This window comes from Taeniopygia guttata, chromosome 1 (genome assembly GCF_048771995.1).
Source record: "Taeniopygia guttata chromosome 1, bTaeGut7.mat, whole genome shotgun sequence".
Classification (NCBI taxonomy): domain Eukaryota; kingdom Metazoa; phylum Chordata; class Aves; order Passeriformes; family Estrildidae; genus Taeniopygia; species Taeniopygia guttata.
This window is the reverse complement of record NC_133024.1, coordinates 44610584-44624894: the sequence shown is the minus strand read 5'-3', so window position 1 is coordinate 44624894 and position 14311 is coordinate 44610584. Positions and strand designations below refer to the sequence as shown.

Below are 14311 nucleotides of genomic sequence, written 5' to 3'. Positions count from 1 at the left end.
TATGTTCAATATACTCAAATAATTATGAGAATTTCAGACATGCCCAGTATCTACCTTCAAACACTACTGAAATTCCAGCAAGAATTAGGCAGTGTAGAAAAGATATGAAATTCTTGAGAATTTTCAAATATCAAATTTTAAGAATATTTAATTCCTAAATGAAACCCATGAAATCTACCTTTACAAAATCAGTGCTACACTAATGTAACTCCATCCATATGCATCTATTTCAAATAATCTCTGCTTATCCAGCACCATTTAAATAATTTCTGTTTACCCACCCTTGAAATAATAATATATATTGGGAAAACTGGAAGGTGAAAAATAATCCATAGTTAACAACTCTAGCTGTTAGATATCCTAAATATTCATAAAATCCAGAGAGATAAGTAATTCATTAATGCATTGGCTAGTCTAAATTTTCATTAATTTTGTGATTCTCTAAATATTGTCAAAATGGAGTTCATAGCAACATTTCTCATTTAGAATTTCTCCACTGTGGCAGATGTTTAATCTGTGAAAGGTGATAAACCTATAGCCTATTAGGATTGCTCCTTAGAGCCAGTGTGGGTTAAGTGTTGTGTTTTCAGAACTGAGGGCATCATGAAAATGTATTCAATCTGCATTTGGGCACCCGTTCTCCTGGGAACACACAGAATGATAGGAAGAGGCAGGAGAAGAGGAAGATGTGTAAGGCTAGGCAGATCAAGGCAAAGCAGACAGAGGTAGGGAAGAGAAGGAAAGAGAAAGGAAAGAAAGGGAAACAAAATGGAAATGAAAAGAAAGGTAAAAGTGAGAACAGAAGGGAAGAAAAGAAAAGAAAAGAAAAGAAAAGAAAGGAAAGAAAAGAAAAGAAAAGAAAAGAAAAGAAAAGAAAAGAAAAGAAAAGAAAAGAAAAGAAAAGAAAAGAAAAGAAAAGAAAAGAAAAGAAAAGAAAAGAAAAGAAAAGAAAAGAAAAGAAAAGAAAAGAAAAAAAAAAAAAGAAAGCCGAAATAACAAAAAAGAAAAAGAAAAATTAAAATAGGAGGACAAGGGGAGAAAAAAGATTCAAATGGTGATAGGAACAAAAGGAAAAAGAGAAAAATGAAAGGAAAGGACAAAAAGAATGAATAAAAAAAAGAAAAAGAAAAAAAAAAGGGAAAAAAGCAAAAAAGGACCACTATGAGATTTCTTTACTGTATCTGGAACATGGCCAAAACCATGCAGAGATTGTAGACACAGCTTTAAACAGCTCTGTTCTAGTCTTTTCTTTCAGACTTTTTCTCCCAGCAAACCATGACAAGAAAATAAACCTCAGCCAACATTTTCAATGGCTTCATTAATGAATAAACAGGTTACACAGTAGGCTACACTAGGAATTAAAGACTCTTGTTGATTTGACTGTGTTCATGACTTTGATTCTCTTCCTTTGTCACAGCTGTCTCCACTACTCTTAAAGTAGTTTTGCTTTATTTTTGTGCCTAGCATATCTAAAAAAAACTTTAGTCTCTTAAAAATCAAATCAGTAAATCAATACATTGTCTGCCTTCACCATTCTGCTAAGTTGCAACATTATGTTTTAGTTCTATGAAAGTACCTCCTTTATTTTTTTCTTAAATAAAGCTCTGAGGTCCTAATATTTTCTTTACAGAATCTCCTTACTTTCACATATTAGGCAATCTACCTATATTTTAAGGTTGAAATACACGTAGAAGGACATAATGACCTACTAAACTAGGCATAAAGTTAAAGATGCTAGTAGCTGGTTGTATTTTCAGTTAAAAACCAATTTTTTGTTTTACTTTCGCAGCCCTTATCTGCAGTAGTTAATTTATACTCTACATATAACATATTATTAATAATAAATCAACAGTATATTTTTATGCACAAAAATATGCATGTCCTTCTTATTGCCATCAAATCAGAAATAATACCCCAGTAAAGATTTCATTATTTATCTCACTTCAAGACAGGCATCTCTTGCATTACTCCACTTTCCACAAATTTGTAAATCATACAAAAACCAGGCATTAACAGTCGTAAAGTTGATCATTTCATGAAAAAATATGTTTGCTTTACATTTTCTACTACTTTGTAAAATTGATCAGAGCTTTTAGGCTATATTTTTACTGTTTGCTTTACTTGATGTTCAAATAGAAGTTCAATTACTTCCTACAAAGTTTTTGTGCTCTTTTTAAGAAAATCTTGTAAGTAACTAATAAAAATTTCAAATGACTGATGAATGAATTTGATATATTGAAGTACGGTGATGTGGAGAGAAAGATATCAGATTTTTTTTTTTTTTTTCTGGTAAATCAATGAGAATATAGATATATGAAGGTTTCAGATAATTTTATTTCTGTGCTCTCTCTCCTCACTTGTGTTTTGATCAAACTATAAAAGTACACCCATACTGTGAAAAAAACCAAAAACTGTGGATCTAATTATTTCTTTCTGTTTTCATTCATTATTTTTTATGCTCTCTGGCATGATTTTGGTTCACACCAATGAGTGATCTCTAAGATTGTGCCAAGACCCTGCTCAAGGGTCAAAGTCATCTAAATCCACTCTCACTGAGAATGTGGCAGAGTCCATCGTTTAGGTCGAGTTCACCATGCTCAATCCTGGGACATTAGTTCAGGAAATTATATTTTCCAAACCTCCCTGAGGTCATGCCCCAGTCAGGTCAGTGGCACTCGTAATACACATCATTTTGATGTGTTGTAACAGAGCCTACAAAATTCTTCAGTACTTTGACCTGAAAATGGTAAAGGTTGTGAAATGGCCACTTAGTACTAATGGGGCTCAGGCGCTGTCCAAGGCCAAGTGCTGTCCAGAATTAAAATACTCAGTGTTTACTCACCCTCAGGGCCAGACTGCAATGTCTATTATATCTCTGTAAAAGGCCTAGGTTGAGCAGCTCTCTTGGAGCTCAGCAAAACTTCACTGAAGCATTTTCTCTAGCCAAAAGTAATTTTGATTTTATGTTCATTATCTTCTTACTAGTAAGCAAGGTGGGTGGGAAGGAGAAAAGGACAAACTGAAATGAGAGGGGCCAAGGAGCACAGAAATGCTGACAGTGTTAAAATAGGAGCAAAAGGAGCAGAAGCACAGACAGAAGAGAACAGAAAAGGGAACCACAGAGAAAGTCTGCTGGAGCTGCTCTTTAAACATAGAAAATATTATGAAATGCTAAATATACTGAAAATTTGGACCATAGGCAAGTCAACTGGGATCACCCTGAACTAACAATTTGAATATTCTGGCATTAAGCTCCTTGTATCTCAGGCAGGTGTAATTTTATTATCCTACCTGCAAGTGATGTTGCATCTGCAAAATAATGTTTCTCAGTTACTCTGCTACCATAGAAATGCCCCAGAAGTAAATGGTTTTTAATTCAGTATTCAGTTGAAATTATGTCCTGTACATAAGGTATGGGTGATGTTCTTAATGGTGAAGTTAAAAAACATTTGGCTGACTGGCTAACTAGCTATTCTTTGCATAGACTCCCTTCTTTTCCACTGTAAGAATTTTCTCAAGAAAATACTGTTGTTAGAGGACAGGTTTTAGTACATTTATCTGATCTACAGAAAGAAAAATACAAGTTTTGTTTTATATTTCTACATTTAATATGTAAGATGTCTCTATTCATCTGACCAAATCTGGGGGAAAACATGACTGACATTAGGTGATCACATTACTATGCAGTACCCTCCCCTCTGGAGCAGAGGTCATTAATCTTTTCTTAGCTCATGAATCTTTTCTTAGTTCACTTGATAGGCCAGGTGCTAAGAAACTGCAGACAAAGCATTTCTACTTTCTACAATCCTTAGAAGGGATGCATACAGCTTATAAATATCTAAAAGAACATGTAGACTGCAGATTTTGTCGTGATGCAAAGAAAGAATGACTCTTTTGTAAATGTTATTCAAGAAAGCAAGCTACTTATTTTGGGTTCAATTCCAGTGATTAAGTTTTGTGCTAAATGGCATCCTTACTATCAGTGTGCCTGTTTACATGGTTCATTCCTTCTCTGTGGTTGTAAAAGAAAAAAACAAGTGACTCAGTTAAAAAAAATATGCATAACAGTATACAGGAATGAAAAGAAATACAAATTCATTTGTAAGATCATGACGGCAAAATCTGTACTTTTATGTTTTCTCAGCAACAAATAAAACAGAGCAACAATTCTTGTGCTCTTGGGAAAAACAACAATATCATTGCAATAAAATTGTTGGCTTTTGATTACATTCACAGGTTTTGTTGCAGTACCTGTCCAACTTATAAGAATGACCAGAGCTCAGTGAGAAAAGGAAAATATGTTTGATCTGATCAGCTTTTCAGTCACAGTCTTTTAAATTCTCTTTACTTCCATGGGACAATGAATTCCACAACCTCAAAATTATTTTGAAACTTGTGTGTGTGTTGTGAGGTTTTGCATTGCCTGTGTATCCTATTTACCATTTAGAGGTATAGTGTTAACTATTAAAAAAGGTTAACCAGTTAACCATTTTAACCTGGCATCTGTCAAAATAATCTTTAAGATATAGTAGCTCACATTGCAGACAGACAACAAGTTATAATACAAGAAGTTACTTATGGTTTATCTGTATCCATCATGACATAGCACTGTGTTGAATAGTCAGTGAAAATGATGTGTTAGGGAATTTTCAGCTAGGAAAGCGGGGGAGGGTGTAACAGACTGTTTCTTCATGAAAGGAGTGCTTTGTCCAGCATGCTAAAAATGAGCTACTTGTTGGTGTGAAGAGCTGGAATTAGTCCAGAATCTTCAGACCTCACATTTTCTTGGCTTTTCTTTGAATCAGACACTGATTGGTATTTCTAGTTGGTAAAAATATATCTGACATTATTATTGCTTCAAAAATAACAATAGGAAAATATTAAGAAAGAAAAGCATTTTGAAACTCATTTACACAGACCAGGAAGAATCTCTTCATCCCAGTTGATTAGAGATCCTAAACTAAAATCAACAGGTTTTTGCCTGAATTAATGGAACAGTCTTATATTAAAATGAAGATTTATAGATAACATGCATTCATAGTTCCTTATGATGACTTTTGGGTTTTTTTATCTTTTTTGTTTTCAAATACATACTCAATTTAAACAAGCAGTTGGTATTGCACTTTTAATTCTGAGAAGTTGGTGGGGTTTTTTCTCACCTTTCCTTTGATGCTGAGTGAAAGTTTCAGAAAACTTAGAATTCTAGCACTTTTTATTGTGTGTTTTTTTTTTAATTATTATTTTAAATGCATTATTAGAAAAAGGGTATTCATATTTATTCATGAATACAGGTTAAGGAAAAAAACAAGGGAAAAAAACAAAAAAAACCAAAACAAACAAAAAAACCCCAAAAACAACAACAAAAAAAAACCAACAAAAAACAACCATGAGCCCAAAGACTTGAGCTTTTGGAGTTCTGAGCTTCCAAAAGACAAATGAAGTGTTAAGAAATTTTCTTTCAGACTCCATAAAATATATCTGGAAATACATCAAAATATAAAATACCAGTAAACTCCCAAAGCTTTCCTTCAATTACTTTGGACTTTGGGACTAAATAAAGCATATTTATGATTATATTTCTGAGATTTAATACTGGCCCAGTTCCTCTGTCTTTTGGACCAGTGGAGGTTTTGTCATTAGATAGCAATGCCTTAGTGTAATTCCCATGCAGCTGAGAATGTGAAATGTGCTTAAATGTGCCAGGAATGTTCTTCAACACATAAAATAATACATTTTAGATAACATAAAGTGTTATGCTTATTTTTTGGGGTTAAAATTCCATATCTAGACTGAAAAATACCCAAATTATATTTTTTTACCCCTCCCCATATTTCTTAAAATATAGGTTATTATATCAAGAAAGACAAAATTGTATCTGGAGTCCAGTATATATTCTCCACCAAATGTGCTCAATCATGAACTTAAAAAAGTCTCTTAAAATAAAATCTTTAAATGCTGTTATATTTTGACAGACACTGTGTAGTCTCTCATCTAGAATAAATTTTTGTTTAGATGAGTTCAAACATTGGCGTATGCATATTTTCTTTTATATAAAGTAAAAAAAAGAATAAAATAAAAATATATTAGAAGTATATTTGTTTTATATCTCTTATCAGGTGTCCTATCTACCTGGCCAGCAGTGCATCTCAGTCCTTTCCCTCATATTCTTTCCCTTCTTTAGTTCAGATTTTTTCCCTACTTTAGCATTTTAGTCCAAATAACTCAGAATGTGAAAGGAAAAAACATTGATGGTAGAATTTGACCAGGACCAGTGTACTGTTTAAGAGTATTGGCATGAGTAGTGACAAAACTGTTAAAGTTGTTAAAATTTTTTTTCCAAATTATAGAAATCAGAGCTTCATTTTGTGTTCTTTGACTATCTCTTGATAGTACCAGGAACACAAAATCTTCAGCATATGATCTTTGTCTCACCATCTGCTGAATAGCTACTACATATTTGAGATTAAAAATCCATATTAATCTCTTTATTTTCTTCCTAATAAAAGAACCTCTTGATACAGTCCATTGAGACCAAATAAAATAATTTTTTAGGTTTTTATCTGTGAAACCAATACCCTGAAAATGTTTTGTCCCTGTCATTAATTACAAGATATGTACATTTGCAATGAATATGGACCCATAGGTATCTACCTAGGGATAATAACAATTTAAAAAATAGGTTTTTCATTAAATGCATGGGCCTGAAGCAGACTTGCAAACAGTACCACAAACATAAAGGACATATCCAGATTTCAGAGTCCTGCTGCTGGGTGTAAGAAACCAAAGAATAATTAGTTAACCTACATATGCAGGTAGCTAAAGACCCTCTATTTTTACTTTACATATTTGCAAACAAAACTCAGTAACATGGTATTTGCTAATAATCAAGTTTAAACATTGAGGTACCGGTGCAAAGCTAGCACACCAAGACCTTGTCTAAGTTTCACAATTACTGCCTTTGCACTGACCTTGGTAGGCAGAGGATAGGCCTACATGATAGGATGCACTGACTGGGCTCTTGGGGTTTTCTCATGCCTGATACAGGAAGGAAAATGAACCCATGATTACATGTACTAAAAGGGTCACAATGTATTGCTCAGTTGTTACCATGCACCACAGAATATCAGGTCACTTGATGAAAAAAATATGCGGTCTGAGGTCTTTTCAAATAAGTATTTTAGCTACATCCTTTTCTCTGCACTGGGGAAAAAAAAAGAACAAACTAAAACAACAAAAAAACATCCAAAAAGCTAAACGCATAAAAGCATGAAGAATAAAAAGAATAAAATAATCACAAAAATAATGTGGTCATGTTAATTTAGAAGAATAATTAAGATTCTTAATAATTTTCTTTTTTGCTGTTATATTCTCTTAGCTTTTGTAAGATCTGTGAGTTCAGGACTTCATAAGAAAATAAACAATACAAAATTAAAAATCTGAAACAAACCCTGATCTGCAAAGCTTAAGTTTTTATTTAAAACTTAATTGCTTTCAACAGTAATTTTTGCATAAATCAGAAGCATATGTAGTTCAACTAATTGCTGAAAACTGCCAGGGACCTATAGGATGTGTATTTCTTCACCTTAAGTTAACATGAAGAGAATTAATTTTTAAGGGAGAAGGTAAAAAAACAGATCTTCAAGTCATCAGAAGGCAAACTATAGAGACATCTATTTAGTTTTGAATAAAATTGAACTCTGCAGAGGATTGAAATGTTAGTACTCAGTCTCCTTCCTTATGATTTAATGCTGTTCAGCAAACATTATAAGAAGCCAAATCAAGAAAAATGTAAGAATTAATTTTTGATTGAATGTCCTTTTTTTTCTGAGAGAGAGAAAAAGAGCAGTTGATTAAATAAAAGTATAGAGAAAGAAGAAATTTGTTTTGGCTTCAGTAAAGGTGAATCAGGATCTAATTTGATTGTCTAAAACAAAATTAAAAAAAACCCAACCAAATATTTATAAGTTAAATTATAAAATTGTCTATTTCAATCAGTTTTGTATTTGTCTCTATGCAGAGATAATGGTCTGTAGAAATAGAAATGCCATCACAATTTGTTTGTGTGTGTGTGTGTGTGTGTGTGTGTGTGTGTGTTTGTGTAGAAGCATTTCTGGGATACAAAAAAACCTTCTATGTGGTCCCATTGTCTGATATGGGTTTGAGCAGGCAGGGAGGTTCACACCCTGAAGCATCAGATAACATTGATGGTAACAGTGCTGCAGGCTATAGCAGCATAGAAAAAATGAAGTGGATATAATTGTATCACACAGATAGTGATCTGTTTTTGTTCTCTTGTTGCCAATAATTTGAACTGTTTGATGGAATACTGCCAAATGTATCAATTACACTGCAATACTGATTTTCTATATTCATAAAAAGAACTTAGTACACTTGGTAGTTTATCGGTTTTTTTGTTGTTTTTTCTTTAAAGTATGCTTTTTATGTAGTGATAAGTATATTGTCTAAAATGAGTAGTGAGTGAAATGGTTGATTTAGTTGAGTCATTCAGAAGGAGTCTGACATCTATTTAAAACTGATAGAGGAGGGATAGGGGTACAAGAAGAGCAATTGAAAGAATGACCCAACATCAGCTGCCCTTTGAAATTTGGCTTTCAGGATGTAGCCTACTTATTAGATAGTGCTGTCATTGACATGCTTATAAACTTCCATATTTGAAGGTCAGAACTGATAAATGGTGCCCTACTGAGTGTCTTAGCAGCTTGGAAATTAGACACATTATCTTTTTTTCCAGTTAATACAGAATTTCGACTCCATTCACAACCAACATACCAATCATTCCCTTGCCAAATTAGTTTTATTGCAGTGATATGTCATACTGACACAATCTGGTCAGAACATCAGATTCAATTCTATCTCTATAATCTGAACCTTTAAGTATAGGTACTTAAGTATTTTTCACATCTGTAACCCAGTGGAATAGAAAAGGATCAATTTGAGAGGATAGAAAGCACAAAAGGACTAATATGAACAGAAGTAATATGTCCTCTTTGAAGGACAATTTAGTCTACTTCTGAATCCCACTGAAACTTTTCTGCTATATAGACACGCTTTTTATGACTTCGGTATTCCAGTACACAAGATTTCTTCTCCCTCAATCATTCTGTTCTCTCCCTCTCAGCACTGCAGCTTTTCTCAAAAGAGCAGCTCTAACTAGGGAATTAAAATTCAGTGGCCACGTTTACAGAAGTCTTCAGTGTGCAAGGACTTAGAAAAACTTGGTTATTTCAATTAGATGCTTAACCAGAAACTACTGAGTGCTCTTTAGAAAAATCTGTCATTGGTTCTAGAGAGTAACTTCTCTAGTTGGAAGTAGTTATTTTTGAAGACTGGGTACAATTCATTCTATATTTGCCTACTTTCTTCTTAGATGCAGCAGACAAAGCATGATAGCATAGCATTATGCTTAATAAGCCAGTTTCATGCTGTGAACAAAGGGGTAGATGGCATCAGAATTCTCCAAATTCTGTAAATTGCAACACATGCTCACATTTACCAGTTAGCTAGACTACAAGGATTATATGTATATAACAATTTTTTTTCCAGAGAACAGGCTGGCTTTTTTGTCAAATACACATACAAAATTATTTTTAATGTATACCTATTAACATACACACGTTTTGAAAATCTTTTATATTAAATAACCAGAAAGTTAATGAATAAATCGCTAGGAAATAATTTAGTTTGGCCAATGAATAGAAACCATTCATATTCAGATATCTATTTTAAACCTTTAATTTAAAAGTCCTACAAGTAATCCTGCCCATTCAATATTACTGAAATTCAAAGGTAGAAAGCAATGTTAGAGTAAGAGGGAAAAATAATGGTTTACTGAAATAAGCACCACATGACATGTAGGTCTGTCTATAGAGCTGACTAAGAGTTACAAAGTAGGAAAAAAATCAATCAACACAACCTTGGAAAATCAGAGGGGTGGGAATGAAATCCATCATAATATAATATTTTTCTAATGAGCAATTTATTGATGTATGGTATTTGTTTTATTTAAACTTTGTTTTTATTATAAAAACCTTATATATTGCTGTGAGTTCTGAAATCACAGAGACCACAGACTTGTTTTCTGTGCAATTTTAGATGACTTGCAATACTATTTTTCAAGGTAATTTCCTAATTTACTTTCTGTCAATAAAGAGCTTTGAGAAATCCTTGCATCTCTAAGGAGATATGCTAAGGTATAAAAATGGCAATATATGCAGGAACTTCATTCTCATATTAGAGATTTTTCTTATATACATCACCTACTTTTCTGTGCACTAACAACAAGTTGAGAGCCAAAGAAAATATTCCCTGTAGGAATTAGACCCTAGAAGAAGGAATTAACTATACTACACAGAATAAAAAAGGAATCTTCCCTGATATAAGAGCCTGTGTGAGATCTGATTAACAAAAATTCACATGCATACACAAGCCTCTGTTTAATTTTTTATACCACACTTCCATTTGTCTTAATGGAGTCCAAAGCTGAGACTCAGAAGTAAGAAGGCAATTGCTGTAATTTTACTCTAAAAAATGAATACTTAGCTTCATGAAATAAGGTACAAGGTCTGCCTCAGGACAAACTATACTTACTGTTCTAATGCTGCCATTCTCAGAGCCTGAGGAAAAGAGATGCTTCATTTTTCTTTCATTACATCTGAAGCTTTTGAGTTCAAGAAAAGAGCAGAGAATTCTTCTCCTGGAGTTCAGTGCTGGAAATAAATTTCAGCATTCAGTAGAAGGAATTGCCAGCACAGATATTAATTGAACGGCACTAGTCACTTACTGCATACTCCCTGAAGTTTTTTGCAAGCAGTTGCAAATGCCAGGTAATCTCATTCGCTCCTTTATTTGTGTTTGATCTCTGATACAAATACACTGCAGCTACTGTATTTCTCTTTTTTTTTTTTTTTTTTGTAAATAATCTTAAAAATTCTTTTATTTTCCATAGCATTGGCCCTGATTTTCACAAACATAACACTTTTTCCTTGCCTTGTGTTAATACTCCAGCATTCCTAATGCTTTCCAGTTCCCTTGTTTTCACCCTGCTTTAACAGACATTCCTGTTTGCAATGTAATTTTTATTTTTCCCCAAATATCCTTGTCTTGAAATGGCAGAATGCTACTGAAAGTATCTTGTGGCTACTTTTGGTGATTTAAAAAAAAATTCCAAATTGAGAAGGATATAAGGTCCCAGAGTACAACCCAAACATTATCCAAATCTCTGCATCCAAGAAAAAATCCAGCCTGAGAAAAAAAATTGTTCCAAGTCACTACAATAGAATTTATCCTACCTAACTTTAAGTACCTATACTTTAAATGTCCTTACTTTCTGAGATGATACTGTTACTATGTCCTCTCTTAATTCCCATGTGGTTTAAAATAGTACTGAATTGACCCAATTTTCCTTCAGTCCTCCTTTCCCCTGGTACCATTACAGTCAAACTTCCTAGTTTCTATAGAAAAAAGGTATTCTAAGTAAAACTTACACATGATAGTCTGTAGTTGTGAATTTTTGACAAGTGGCTCTCATAAAACTGCTACTGACTAATATTTTTAAAGCAGACAATCTAGTCAATCTAGGTAATCTATACTAAGCAGTAAACACAAAATACACATAAGAGGTCAAAAGAAATATATATTAGGTTGATCTAAATCTTACATTCCAACTTTTTCTCTGTGTCCTTTAATATATTCCTTAAAAAAATATAAATCTCTGGCTGTTTCTTACCTTTTTTTTTTTCTCTTCGCTGATTTACCTTTTGTCTTAATTCATATTTTTCTCTACCTAAGTAAATTATTCTCTGCCTGTTTCCTCTTTTTGACAGTTTCATTGTTTTTTCTTGCTATTTCTTCAGTCTGAACTGTTTGATATTTCTCTATTAAAACTTCATTACTCTGTATGCCGCAATTTGGGTCACTTAAAGAGAACAAATCCACGATTTTCACTACTGTATGGACTGCTAAACAATATTATTGTCACTATATCTTTTTTTTTTTTTTTTCAGAGCAATAATATATTTGTGGAAAGGTGAATGGAAAGAACTAAATATATTATTCTAAATAAGTGTTAGGCTTAATCAACCTCTTGCATAGAAGTAACAATTCATTTAATTTGTGTTACATACCTTTGCTTTTTCATCCAAAGATCTAGTTTATATATGCAGCTACAAACTGACTTGATGGTTTCAAGAATTTTTTTCACCATAAGTCCTCAGTTTTGGGGATGGGAATTATAAGGTGTATGCCTGTTTTATGCAATGCAAAAAATATGTTTCATTATTTCTTATCCACGGACCTAACTGGTTTGTATTCTGTTGTATGTATTAGTTTTTCAAAAGTTCTAAGTTCTTATTTTTGCTATTGTCCTGAGTCTTATTCTTCCTCTTATTATCTTCATTATTCTATATAAAGATATATGCCTAATATGACTATAGCGTATTACTTTGTACCTTTCAAAATTAGAAAAGCTGTCAAAGTAAATGAGTGAATCTGAAAATTTGTTTGAAAGGAGGAGACTTAGCTTCTGAACAAAATCTCTGACCAAAATAGGGGGAAAAGTATCATCTAGACCTTTCTTGGTAAAGGAAAATGTACATAATTGCTCATCAAACGTGGATGCACACACATGCACGTTTAACACAAGCATGCACGCAATAAAAGAAACCAAATTCCATAACACAAAAATTAATATACTTCCCAGGTAGAAAATGTGCTTTTATAAAATATTTCAGACATTTTTTGCCGGAATGTGTATCCTTCCTCCCTTTTAATTTCAGTAACCTACATTTGCTGAGGCTCCAATAGATTATTATTTTTCAAGGAAGAAGGAAGCAATGAGGAGAGGTAGGGAGAAAAGGAAGGAAAAGAAAAAAAAGTGTTATTAGATTCAATTTCCTTCAAAAACTTAGGAATGATTCTGAGAATCAGAGATTCTGATATTACACAGGCTACTGAGTACATCTGTGGTTGGCTGTGTGATCCATCACTTCAGTTTTCCAGTCTCTCTTTCTCATCACTGCAAAAGCCCCTTCACAAGTTTGAAGTTAATAAACTTCTAATCATCTCTGCATGGCCAATCAAATATTCATTAAGGCCCAGCACACTGGCCAGCTGGATTTCAAAAGTTTCCTACCTTGAGGAATTTAAAAGTGCCCAACTGCCCACTTTCCTGAGGAGGTTATTGATATGGCTGAATGTACTCATTGTGGCAAACTTTCTTCCTGTGTCTAATCAGAGTCTCCTCAGGAGTAACTTGTGACCATTACGCCTCATCATTTCCATGTGACTCCTTGTATAAAGGGAGGCTCCATCTTCTTTGTAGCCACACTTTAAAAACTGAAAGATGATAAGGTCTTCCCTAAGATTTCTTCTCTCAAGGCTGAACAAACCCAGTTCTCCCTTTCCTGCATGACAGGATCCCAGTCCTTGGATCATCTTTTTGGCCCTTCTCTAGATCATCTGGAGATTATCCTGTTTGCATTTTGGTTTTTTATCATGGATCAAAACCCAGCACCCTATTTCCAAGTGTGTCCTGACAAGCACAGAAGGGGATAATAAAGTGGCTTTTTAATCTCTACTGGTGATGCTCTTGTTGATGCACCCCAAAATCCTGCTGGCTTTCTGTGCCACAGCAGCAAATTTCTCACATTGAACTTGCAGTTCCCCAGGATCCCCAGGTCCATTTCTGTAGAACTGTCTCACAAACAGGTAGATGCCAGCCTGAGATACACTCCTGGATTATGTCTCCCCAGGCACAAGACCTTATTCTTGTCCTTGTTAAATTTCATAAATTTCTTGCTGGTTCTGTCTTCCAGCCTATCCAGATCTTCCTGCAGGGTGCCACTCCCTCCTGAAGTGTTCCCTTCCACACCCAGTTTGGTATTATCAGCAAACATCATCAGAGCACATTTGATCCCATCATCCAGATCATTTATGAAGACATTAAACAGCATGGGGCTCCATTTGGTTCCCTGGGGGACCCCATATGTGACAGACTGCCAGTTTGAAAAGCAGCTATTTACTACCACCCTTTGGGCGCAGTATGTCAGCCAGTTCCCCACCCACCACACTAGACCCCTTCTCTAGACCATGACACACATGCAGCCGGCTCCATAGTTTAGTACAACAAAAAATAGAGAAGATATAAAAAATGGTACTTAGCATTTTGTGTTAGATCCAGATGATGTACATCAGGGAGCAAATCATGAGGCCAGTTTGTAAAAAGTGCTGAACATTCTGGTTGTATATAAAATAAATGATCAAGTGAGTGGACTGTACAGTATATGCACAATAC

At 33.9% G+C, this 14311-nt stretch overlaps 1 long non-coding RNA gene across 1 annotated transcript in view; it reads right to left on the bottom strand.

Moving 5' to 3' along the window:
- Positions 1 to 14311, bottom strand: part of LOC140683884 (uncharacterized) — a 97485-nt gene that overhangs the window by 32582 nt on the left and 50592 nt on the right. The window contains exon 2 of the long non-coding RNA XR_012055470.1: positions 10609 to 10727. This is a non-coding gene — a long non-coding RNA (uncharacterized lncRNA). The remainder of the gene's footprint in view (positions 1 to 10608; positions 10728 to 14311) is intronic.